Source organism: Zonotrichia albicollis, chromosome 3 (assembly GCF_047830755.1).
Source record: "Zonotrichia albicollis isolate bZonAlb1 chromosome 3, bZonAlb1.hap1, whole genome shotgun sequence".
NCBI lineage: Eukaryota > Metazoa > Chordata > Aves > Passeriformes > Passerellidae > Zonotrichia > Zonotrichia albicollis.
In genome coordinates, this window is record NC_133821.1 from 17,629,282 (window position 1) to 17,639,919 (window position 10,638).

The window sequence follows — 10,638 nt, forward strand, 5'->3', positions numbered from 1 at the left end:
TTTCCTCAGAAGGCTAGCTAAGAACAGAATAGCAAAGAATGATAACAAAGGTTTGTGGCTCAGCTCTCTGTCTGAGCCAGCTGGGCTGTGACTGGCCATTAATTACAAACATCCAACATGGGCCAATCACAGATGCACCTGTTGCATTCCACAGCAGCAGATAATCAATATTTACATTTTGTTCCTGAGGCCTGTCAGCTTCTCAGGAGGAAAAATCCTAAGGAAAGGATTTTTCATAAAAGATGTCTGCAACAATGACTATTATTATTACTATTATTATTATGTTTTACTGAGTGTGCCTGGGTTTCCACACTTCCCCACACCCTTAGCTGAAACCACCCAAATTCTATTATCTGAGGTGGTTTTCCTAAAGAGCACCTTCTAGCTCATCCCTAATAACGCACAAGCTTGACAGGCATTTCTCCTTTTCATTTTTTTTTCTGGCTGAAGCCTTCTTACTTCTGCCTGTGGTGAAGCACAAATTGTCCTCTGGAGGCAGGGTCCAGAAAGGGTTCTATGTCAGGGCAGGGGAAAATTTAGATTTCAGTGCCACCAACCCCCAAAATCCTCAATTTCCTTTGCAGATGAGAGCTCCCTTCCACATCACTCTGTATTTGTGTTGGGTTAAATCAGCGTGTACATGAAGCACATCAAGGATTTGCAAGCAGTTACAGATGCAAAATCCTGCATTTCACACCCAGAGTGACCCAGGGAGGCCCCAGCAGAGCCAACCTGGGGTTACATTTGCCCTGGGGAAGTCATCCTGTCCTGCTTCCTGCCCCAAAACAATGAGGCTGGAACCTTCTGCTAATCAACACATTGTTCACCAGAACCAGGAGGTCCAGAAGGAGCTGCTGGCCCTTGGGAGTAGGGAGAAACAATGAAGTCTGCCTTTTCCTGGTTTCTTTTCTCCTCCTCTGTAATTACTCAGCTCTAAAATGTCGTGTTTCCAAAGCCATGCTTACTAGGTAATACTTCAGCTTCAAATGTCTTATCTCACAAAGAAGGATGGAGCAGTGGGGCTGACCTTGACCTTAAGCTTAAACCATCCTAAATTTAAACTCCAGAGCTCTAAGAGCCCCAAACCACATCACTCAGGCTCTGGGAAGTTAAAAGGAAAAACCAGTAATTTTCTATTTCTCTTAAAAACTGTGAGGATTAAGATACTGTGGATTATGAGTTTCTTAGTTCTTCAGTAATTGTCTTCCTTCATCAGCAAGATCTAGCAAGATTAGGTGATTAATTTAGTTGCTGATGTGAGAAATGTTCGAGTTCTGAGGATTTTTCTTGTCCTTACCTGAACTCTCCCTGAAGAGAAATTTTTCAACTGAGTAGCAATGCACTCCATTCCAAGTTACAGGTCTCAAGGGAAGGATATTTAGAGTTTTAATCCTCAACAGTCACATCTAATTCCTCAGTGAAAGATGCTATGACACCACAAAAATGAAATGGGTTACTTAGATGGAAAACAAGCTTAAAATCTGCCATAAAGAACAAGCTAGAAAAAGGTGGTTAAAGGGCCAACATAAAAGAAAAATAAAGTAGACACATGAAGTAGAAGCACAACCAGCAGCTGAGAAAAGGGAAAAAAACCCATAAAGTCACAGATCTGTGGGATTCATTTCTCTGATAGATTTTCCATTTAATTCTGGGTCAGATGGCTTGAATCAGGCTTATTTCTCTTTATCCCTTAGAGTTTTGGGTTATAAGGCTGGGTAACAATCTCCAGCCCTTGAGAGGCTCCAGCAGAGCCCCAAAATCCCTCCTTGATCCCATGACCAGTGGGACTGGCTCCAGTCTGCAGAGCTCACATAAAACCAGAGACCTGGAACATCTCCAGGAGTCCCTGACAGCCTCTTCCAACCTCTAGCATTGTTCAGCTTGAGGACACTTTCTTTAGTGTCCCAAAAAATCCCAATTTTTTTAATGGAATTTCCCGTGGAAAGGTCTAATTGCAGGTAACATCCTGAAAGCCATGAAGGAAATTTGAAACCCCAAAAAAACCTTTAAAAAATCTTTCTCCCATTCCATGATTGAGCATCTGCACTGAACAGGAAACTAATGGTCCTTCTCAAGTAATAGCTTCTCTGGAGGGGCAGTAATTAGCTATACTCTGTAATATTGCAAATGTAATAACTTTGATGAGAAACTCAGTGTAGAAATACTGCTCCAGAGCAGTTCCTTGTAATATCCCAAGATACTGGACTGCACCTGGGTGTTTCTTAGCTGGGTGTTTAAAGGATGAACCACCTGCAAATACCACCAAGCAGGCAGCAGCTACTTGCCTGAATGGCTGAGGGACCTGGCAGAGGTGTCCACTTTCCCTGTGCGCCATGTTCCTGCTGCTCCTCCCTTCTCCAGCATCATCCACAATATCTCTTCCAAGCACGTTCCTGGAAAACATCTCCAAATTAATTTTACCCAGTGAAATTTCTGCAAGTACCTCCATGATGCTGGGAGGCCAGCACTAAGTTTCAAAACAGATTTGGGCTGGCATCCAAGGGCATACTTGGTTGCCAAAGACCCATTTGGTGGAAGGATCTCAGTGCCTATTGCATTTGTGGGGTGCCTCATGGCAGGAGGGAATGATGAATCTGACTCCATGTTCTCAGAAGGCTAATTTATTATTTTGTGATAACGAATATCAGATAACGATAATGGATTTTATATTAATGAATAATATACTAAGCTATACTAAAGAATACAGAAAGGATACTTACAGAAGGCTAAAAGGATAATAATGAAAACTTGTGGCTCTCTCTCCAGAGTTTGACACAGCTTGGCACTGATTGGCCAATAAGTCAAAACAATTCACATGAAACCAATGAAATAATCGCTTGTGGGTAAACAATCTCCAAACACATTCCACACATGAGCACAACACAGGAGAAGCAAACGACATAAGAATTGTTCTCCTTTTCCTCTGAGGCTTCTCAGCTTCCCAGGAAAAAAATCCTGGGCAAAGGGATTTTTCAGAAAATATGACTGTGACAAATGCCTGAGGCTGTGAGCACAGGGATGGTCCCAGATGCTCCCAAGGCTACAGAGGATCCCAGATGTGGGCCCACTGTCACTGTGGAGCTCCCAGTGAGCAAAGTAACACAGCTGGGTGGGTGAGCTGCTCTCATCAGAAACCCTGGGCCCTTCGCATTATTCCTCTCTGAATAAGACTCCCACCCAATCCTAAATTGTCACTGCAAGGATGAATCACGCTGCCATTCCTTCTCTATTGTTGCCAGAGCTCATTTTCCCTATTGTTCTTCTGTAGATTAGGGTAATTCATTCAGAAATGAAATTCAGCCCTATACAATGGCCTTGGCAAAACTAAATGCTGTTGAAGAGAGCATGGGGCATGACAATCCTTCTAAAAAGAGGGAATTTCACTATACTTTCCTTTGGCCAAATTTCATAATTCATTTTCAAGGAAGCTCTTTAGAAACAGTCTCTGTGCTTTACTCCACCTTAAAAATAAAAAAATACACAAACCTTTTTATTTATTGCCTCCTTTTCCATGCTTATATTTCTCCAATTGTTAATAATTTTAATTAACACCAGGATTCCTCAGCAGCACATCATCTCCTTTTTCATTACAAGTGTTAATTGCAGACTCAAATAAAAGGTGAAGAAGAAATTGAGGTAAACATCAAAAGAAGCTCAACACTGTAAGGATGTGCAGAAGAACAATTACTTGCACAGTTGTTTTATTAGGGCTTTAGTTGATTAGCAGGGAAGCTTTAAACCCACTTTTGTATATCCTTCTACCTCTGTGTACTTTTTCAAAACAAAATATACACATCAAGTTCTTTTCTCCTTTGCCAAATAAATACTTTTTACTCAAATACATCTTGTTCAGCACAGCTCAGTGCTGAAACAAACTCAGAACCAAAGCTCTGGGCTACATTTTTATTTCCAGTTCTTACTTTGAAAGATTTTATCAGTAAGTGGTGCTACTCATACCAAATATTGGGGGCTTCTAAAGTCTTGACCTAATGAGGGTCATTTATCTTCATGTATAGGTACATATAAATTGCACATGTATATGGGCACAGCGACATTTCCCACAAAACCAGAGAGCACATTGGAGAAGAAAAGGAGTCAGGGGGAGCCTCTAAAGGCCAGGTGTAACATCCCATCCTATTTCCCAACAATTTGGAATCAAAGGCTGGTTTGTGCTGGGAGACACCTCAAAGATAACAGGTTCACCCCCCCTGGTGTGGGCAGGGACACCTCCTGCTAGGTCAGGTTGCTCAGAGCCCTGCTCAGCCTGGCCTTTCTCACCACCCAGCCAGAGGCCAATAGCAGCAGGAAAAGAACTTGGCAAAACAAAAATCCCTGAGGCTTTCCCAGGACACAGGGAGGTTGTAGGTGGGAGTTTCACAACAAAGAGCACTCACCTTGTGACAGTGGTCACCAGGGTCTTATGTTGAGGGAAGAGACGAGGATCTGACTCCATGTTTCAGAAGGCTGATTTATTATTTTATGATATATATTACATTAAAACTATACTAAAAGAATAGAAGAAAGGATTTCATCAGAAGGCCAGCTAAGAATAGAATAGCAAAGAATGATAACAAAGGTTTGTGGCTCAGCTCTCTGTCCGAGCCAGCTGGGCTGTGATTGGCCATTAATTACAAACATCCAACATGGGCCAATCACAGATGCACCTGTTGCATTCCACAGCAGCAAATAATCAATGTTTCCATTTTGTTCCTGAGGCCTGTCAGCTTCTCAGGAGGAAAAAATCCTAAGGAAAGGATTTTCCGTAAAAGATGTCTGCAGCACTCACCTGAGCACTGGATGCAGGGGAGAGGTGCTCCCCAGGGCTGAGGAGAAGGGGCAAGGACAGCACCAGAGCTGGGATCTGCCCAGGGACTGAGCAGCTGCACTCCCTGAAAGCTTCACCAGCAAGGGGGAGCAGGAGGTTGCCCCTCATTGCCAGTGGAAGCCAAAACATCTGCAGGTGGGTGTTGTTTCGCAGAGATAATCAAAACTCCACAACTTTAATGAAAGTTGTAAAGCCGGTATGTTTATTACAGTGCTGGACGCGTGGGAATCGTTCCCCTAAAATGACATGCGTATCTCTGGGAATTTCAGGTCCCTTTTTATCCCTTTCTCAGATACATATGCATACAATTCATAATAGGTTCATACATATTCATTTTTACGGATTTTGTGTGACATTTGCCGCTAGTTCTTCTGTATCAGAAAGAATTCTTAGGTCAGGTTGACCTGCTCTCACAGCAGTCTCTCTGTCTCTCTCTATCACTCTTTGTCTCTCTTCCTCTTATCTCTGTCCTTCATTGAAGCAGTTTCTCTGAGCCTAGCTTTTGCAGTCAGGCTAAATAGCCATGTTTTCTAACCACAGACTCAACTCAAAAATGTACATTTCACTTAAATCAAAATGGATTTCTACCCTGGAAAATTCCCACTTTGCTTCAGTGTAGAGGCACGGCTGAGCCCTCCCAGCTCATTCCTGTGCCTGGACACAGAGCAGCCAGTGTGACAGGAAAGTGGAGCTGGCAGCTGGAGATGGAGATCTCTGATTCTCCCAGCTTCACCTGCCAGAGCTCACGAGTCAGAACATCCCAGCCTTATCCTCAAGTTATGCCAAAAACTATGGGTGCTGCAATGAGTGGGAAGAATGATGTGCAGAGCTCCATGATTTCAGAGAGCTAATTAATTACTGTTATTACATACTACTACTAATACTAACAACAACAACAATAATAATAATAATAATAATTTATTTTAATAATTATTATTTTTATTATTATTATTACTACTTTATTATACTGTAATATACTATAACTATATTACAGAATGTTACACTAACAAGAACTATCACTAACTAACTCATGACTGTCTCTAGACCTGCAGTCCACACAGCTTGGACATTGATAGGCTAATTAACATAAACAATCTCCATCAGAATCCAATTACCAAATTCCTTCGGGTAAACAACCAAATTCCTTCAGGTACCCAACCTTCCCAACACATTCCCCATGTGCCAACGCCAGGAGCAGCAAATGAGATAAGAACTGTTTTGCTCATTCTTTTCTCTGGTTCTCTGGATGGGGATACCCATCCTTTAACACCCAGAATTTTCCTGCATTGTAGATCCAGGCCTGGGCTACAGAGAAAGGACGTCTCTCTAGGTGCCTTTTTATCACTGAATCTCCCCTAAAAAATTAATCCCTTCCCATTTTCCATATCAAATTTCTTAATAATTTGTATATATTCTCAGTTCCTTCTGTGGTTTTATAGTACATCCTGATTTGTGTTATCCAACATCAATATCAAGTTGGTTTTTATAAAGTTTTTGCCTCATTAATGAAGGTTTTCCATTAAAAAAAAAAAAGAAAAGTGAACCAAAGGCTACTGTTATCCTGCCCTACTTCCCAGTCAAGCACAACTCTCCGTCCCAAAAAGAAACTGGGGAATCCCTCAGGAAAGGTTCACTTCATTGAACCACAATATTTCCCAAGCATTTCCAGTGTGAGCCCTCAGGAGGAGCCTCAGGAGCCTCTGCAGCCCCAACACTTCATTTTCCTGAAGTCCTCCCTGCCCACTGGAGCTCACCTCACGTTGGCTTGGTCCCAATTACCCCTCACACTCACACCTGCTCCCTTCCCTGCACACTCCATGAACCACAGCAGCTGGATCACAACCCCCAGCCCCTTCCCCATCACCTTCAACCAGCAAAGACAAAGAACAAAATCAGATTTTGGATTTTTTTCTGAATGGGCACAGAGAGTCTGTACAGGATGGGGTGTTTGAGACAGATCCAGCATCTCCAGCAGGCACTGAGAGCATGATGATGGAATTCCCTGTTTTGCTCGCCCTTGTTTCACTCTGCTCTTTGACTTTGCAAGTTTTCTATTTTGTTGCTTCCCCTATCTCCCTACCAGCCAGCTCCCAGCACTTGTTCTCTCTTTCAACTCTATTGCACTCCCCTGTGAAATGCTGCTCTCCTCTCTTGTGGATTTTCTTCTTCTTCAGGGTTCCTTTTCTTTTTTTTCCCCTCTAATTTCCATTTTTCCTGTTCTGCTTTAATTACTGCTCCAGTTAGCATCCTCCAGCCTTCTACCAACCCCTTTCATTTTCACTGCTTCCTCCCAGTGGACCTGGCCCACTCATTTTCATAATTCCCTAAAATTTACTTTCCTAAATGTAGTTCTCTGTGCATAATTCATCCATAAATTTGATTTGTTTCCCACTGGGATAATCAAACAATCTTCCGTAGCATTTTTTTTCCCACACCTGTTGTTATTCTTTCCTTCCAGGTAATTATACACAAAAAAGTTACCTATTTGGGGCAGGAAAGCAGGAGAAAGCAGATCATGCTTTGAAATCCATTTTCCCCTCTCCTCACTGAGACTTCCCCTTCTTCCCACAACCAAATACATTCATTTAATTCAACAGGGCTGACATTTCTGAGGAAAATTAAGTAGGCATTGGTTTATGGCAAAATGTGAGGTAAGCAGAGCCAGATTTGAGCTGATGTAAATCAGAACAGACCTATTGTCTTCAGAGAAAATGCATCATTTTCTAGGGAAAACCCCAAAATTTAAAAGGACCACTGGATCTCTGCAGACAGCTTAGCTGAGAATCAGGGCTACCTTTAAATCTGTTGGGTTTTAAAATTGTTTTTCTTTCCCTTAAAATTGCAAGCAGACTGACTTAGCACGTTATTTTTTTGAGCACATTATTTTTTGAGCCATTAATAGCATGGAGAGTCTAATTTGGAGGCAAAGCTAGCACCCAGGAAAAGCAAGCAGCACAGATGACAAAATTATCACACCTTCCCTGGCATTGGCAAGGGGAATGAGGGCTGAAGGCTTGCACATGTGGCTTACTCGCATTAGTGTGAAAATCAATGTGCTTTGGGGGGGAAAAAAATGCACTTTATTCTTCAAATCTGATTCCTTTTTCATATCAATTTATGCCATGACATCCATTTTTGTGAGCCTTCCCTGTCAGGAGGGAAACATACTCGCATCATCTTCAGTATGGGTTTATTTGTCAAATTACCAGAGGACAAACTGTGACAAATAGCATCCATACGAATGTGCTGCCTTTGTATGTGCTCACTTCACAGTAAGTGAGAGAACAGAGAGAAAAGCAACCCAAACAGACAGAAAACACACAGAGCATGACTATTTGTAACATACATGCAAAGAGTTTCACACAGCACAGACATATCCCTGGGCTCCTTGCTGCTCCTATAGCACAAATAAGAAATATATAAAATACCTCATAAACCGGCTTGTTGGATTTCATTGCCAGAAACCCATCAGCCATCATATTACCATGCAAATCCTCTTATTGCATTGTCTGACAACAGCAATTCAAATTAAAAAAAAATAGATAAAAAAACCAGAACAACCTGGGAATAAATTCTCTCTTTCATGCATGCCAGCAGCTCCCATTAACAGCAGTAGGAGTTTCTCTGCAGGGGTTTGTCAAGGTGAGAATAGACTGCCCACCCTTCTCCCCTCTTCAGAGACTGAGTGCTGAATTGCTGCATATATTTATTTTTTTTTTCATGGAGAGATCAAATAAGAAAGCCGGGAATAAAAGATATTTAAAAAAAAAAATCAAACAACTCAGTAATGAAGACAGTTCCAAAGAGGAAAGGTACAGTGTTAAATGTCCTCTTGCTCCTTGACATCCTCCAGAATAAGTGAGATAACCCCCCCAAACACCATTTTCTACGCCCTGCAGCTCTCAGAACGTGCCCATCTGTCCACATCTGGGCAGCAGGGCAGAGTTGCATCTTGTGAGTGAAATAATATAAATTAGAAATAGAAAATATTGCAAAACTATATCAATTCTTCTTCACAGAAAATGTAATTTCCTCAAAAATGTAATTTCTGGATGAAAAATCGCAAATATTTTCCTTCTACAAACTTTCCTCCTACAAAAATTGCAAATATTTTCCTCCAGTACAAACTTTCATGAAATACATTCCTTCCAAATTCAGCACTTAAATGAGACTCAGCAAACACCAAATAGTTTCAGAGGTAAAGGTCAGTTATGGTCCTTCCTCCCTCTTTTAGCCAGAAGTCTTCATAGGAGCAAAGAATGCCTGTCAACTTTAAACCCCATCACTTAAGTATTAGAGGAATCCTCAACTCTAGAGGTTCTCTGACTTTATTAAAAAAAAAAAGGATAAATTATTTTTCACATTTTTTCTGCTACTACTTGAGAGACCTGAAAGGATATGGATGAATTTCTGCCTAAAGAAATCAGTGAATTACTTCCATTTAATCTCATTTTCCAAGGTGAGGCAAAGAGTCAATCCTATATTACTTCCCACCTTTCCATACCATAAAAGCAGCCAAAAAGTGGGGCTGCTTTGCAGAAATACAGCTTATGGTGCTGACTAAAGGAAAACACTGGAGGAAACCCACCCTGCTGTCCCCCTGGGATGCTCATGGAGCCAGAGACAGTGCAGGGAGGCTTGGCTGTCAATGCAATGCGGAGCTGCATTTGGGATTCATCCTTTCAGCGGTGGTGAGGAGACAAAAGGCAAAGTTAAAGTGTCACAGGAGAGATAAGAAAGTTAAATGGTGCATAAACAAATCTGATGCTGTGTTTGACCTGTGGGGGAAGGGAAGAGCTGGGTACACTGCATGCTGTACATTTTCTAGGAGACAAATGGATGGATGGTTAGAAACTTGTTCCTATACTCCATAGGCTTCTGTCATTCACTAAATGTGAGGTAATAAACCTTATTGGATTTCATACTTTGTGGGAAATGACTCTTTCATAGTTTTGTCCCCTTAATGGATACTCATTTAGGAAAGTACCATATAGGTTTTATTGCATCAAAAGGAATAAAGGGTTTTAAATGAATCCTAATGCTCTCTCCAAGTGCTGGAGTTGGGAACTTCAAGCTAAATTCACAGTTAGAAGCAGAATCTTTTGCTAAGCTTTTTAACATACAGACAGAAAACTTTGGGGATCTTAGTATTTTATTTAACAAGACTTAAGTCGCATTTCTCCTTTGATTTTTACAGGTAGCCTCTTTCATCTCTCCTCAGTTTTCCTCATCCTCAAGTGTCTCTTCAACCTCCTTACTCTTCTTTTGCTTTTCCCCCACTCTCCTCTCTTCTGGGCAAAACACCTGTTCCCACAAAAGAACAGGTTTTCTTCTCCACCTAATTCAGAGTTGCCTCCTAGAGCTTTCTGCCTCTGTATTTTTACGCACTGTTTCCTCCCCACTGGCTTTTTATTGACACATCTGGGAACCATAAAATAAGACAGTCTCATTTTCTGGCATTATTGCTCCTGAGCAGTGGAAATGCCTTGAAGGCAAGGAAAACCTTGCTTCCCTGCTCTCTGAGACTCGTGACTAGCTGCTACCCTGGAGCAACTTAATCTCACAAAGACTTCCCACAGATCTGAAGGCACGAGCTGCTCTCACACTGCTGGCTGCAAAGGCACTGCTGGCACCCAGCATTTATTTGCTTGTTTGTTGCCACCTCAGTTTTCATGTCTGTTTTACACAGAGAGCTGCTTTATTCACATCCATCCCCACCACACCTGGGAAAACCCAGGCATCAACACACATGCACCCATTCCAGATGCTGCCTGCTCCTCTTGACTGACTTCTTTACTGTTTCTAACCTGATG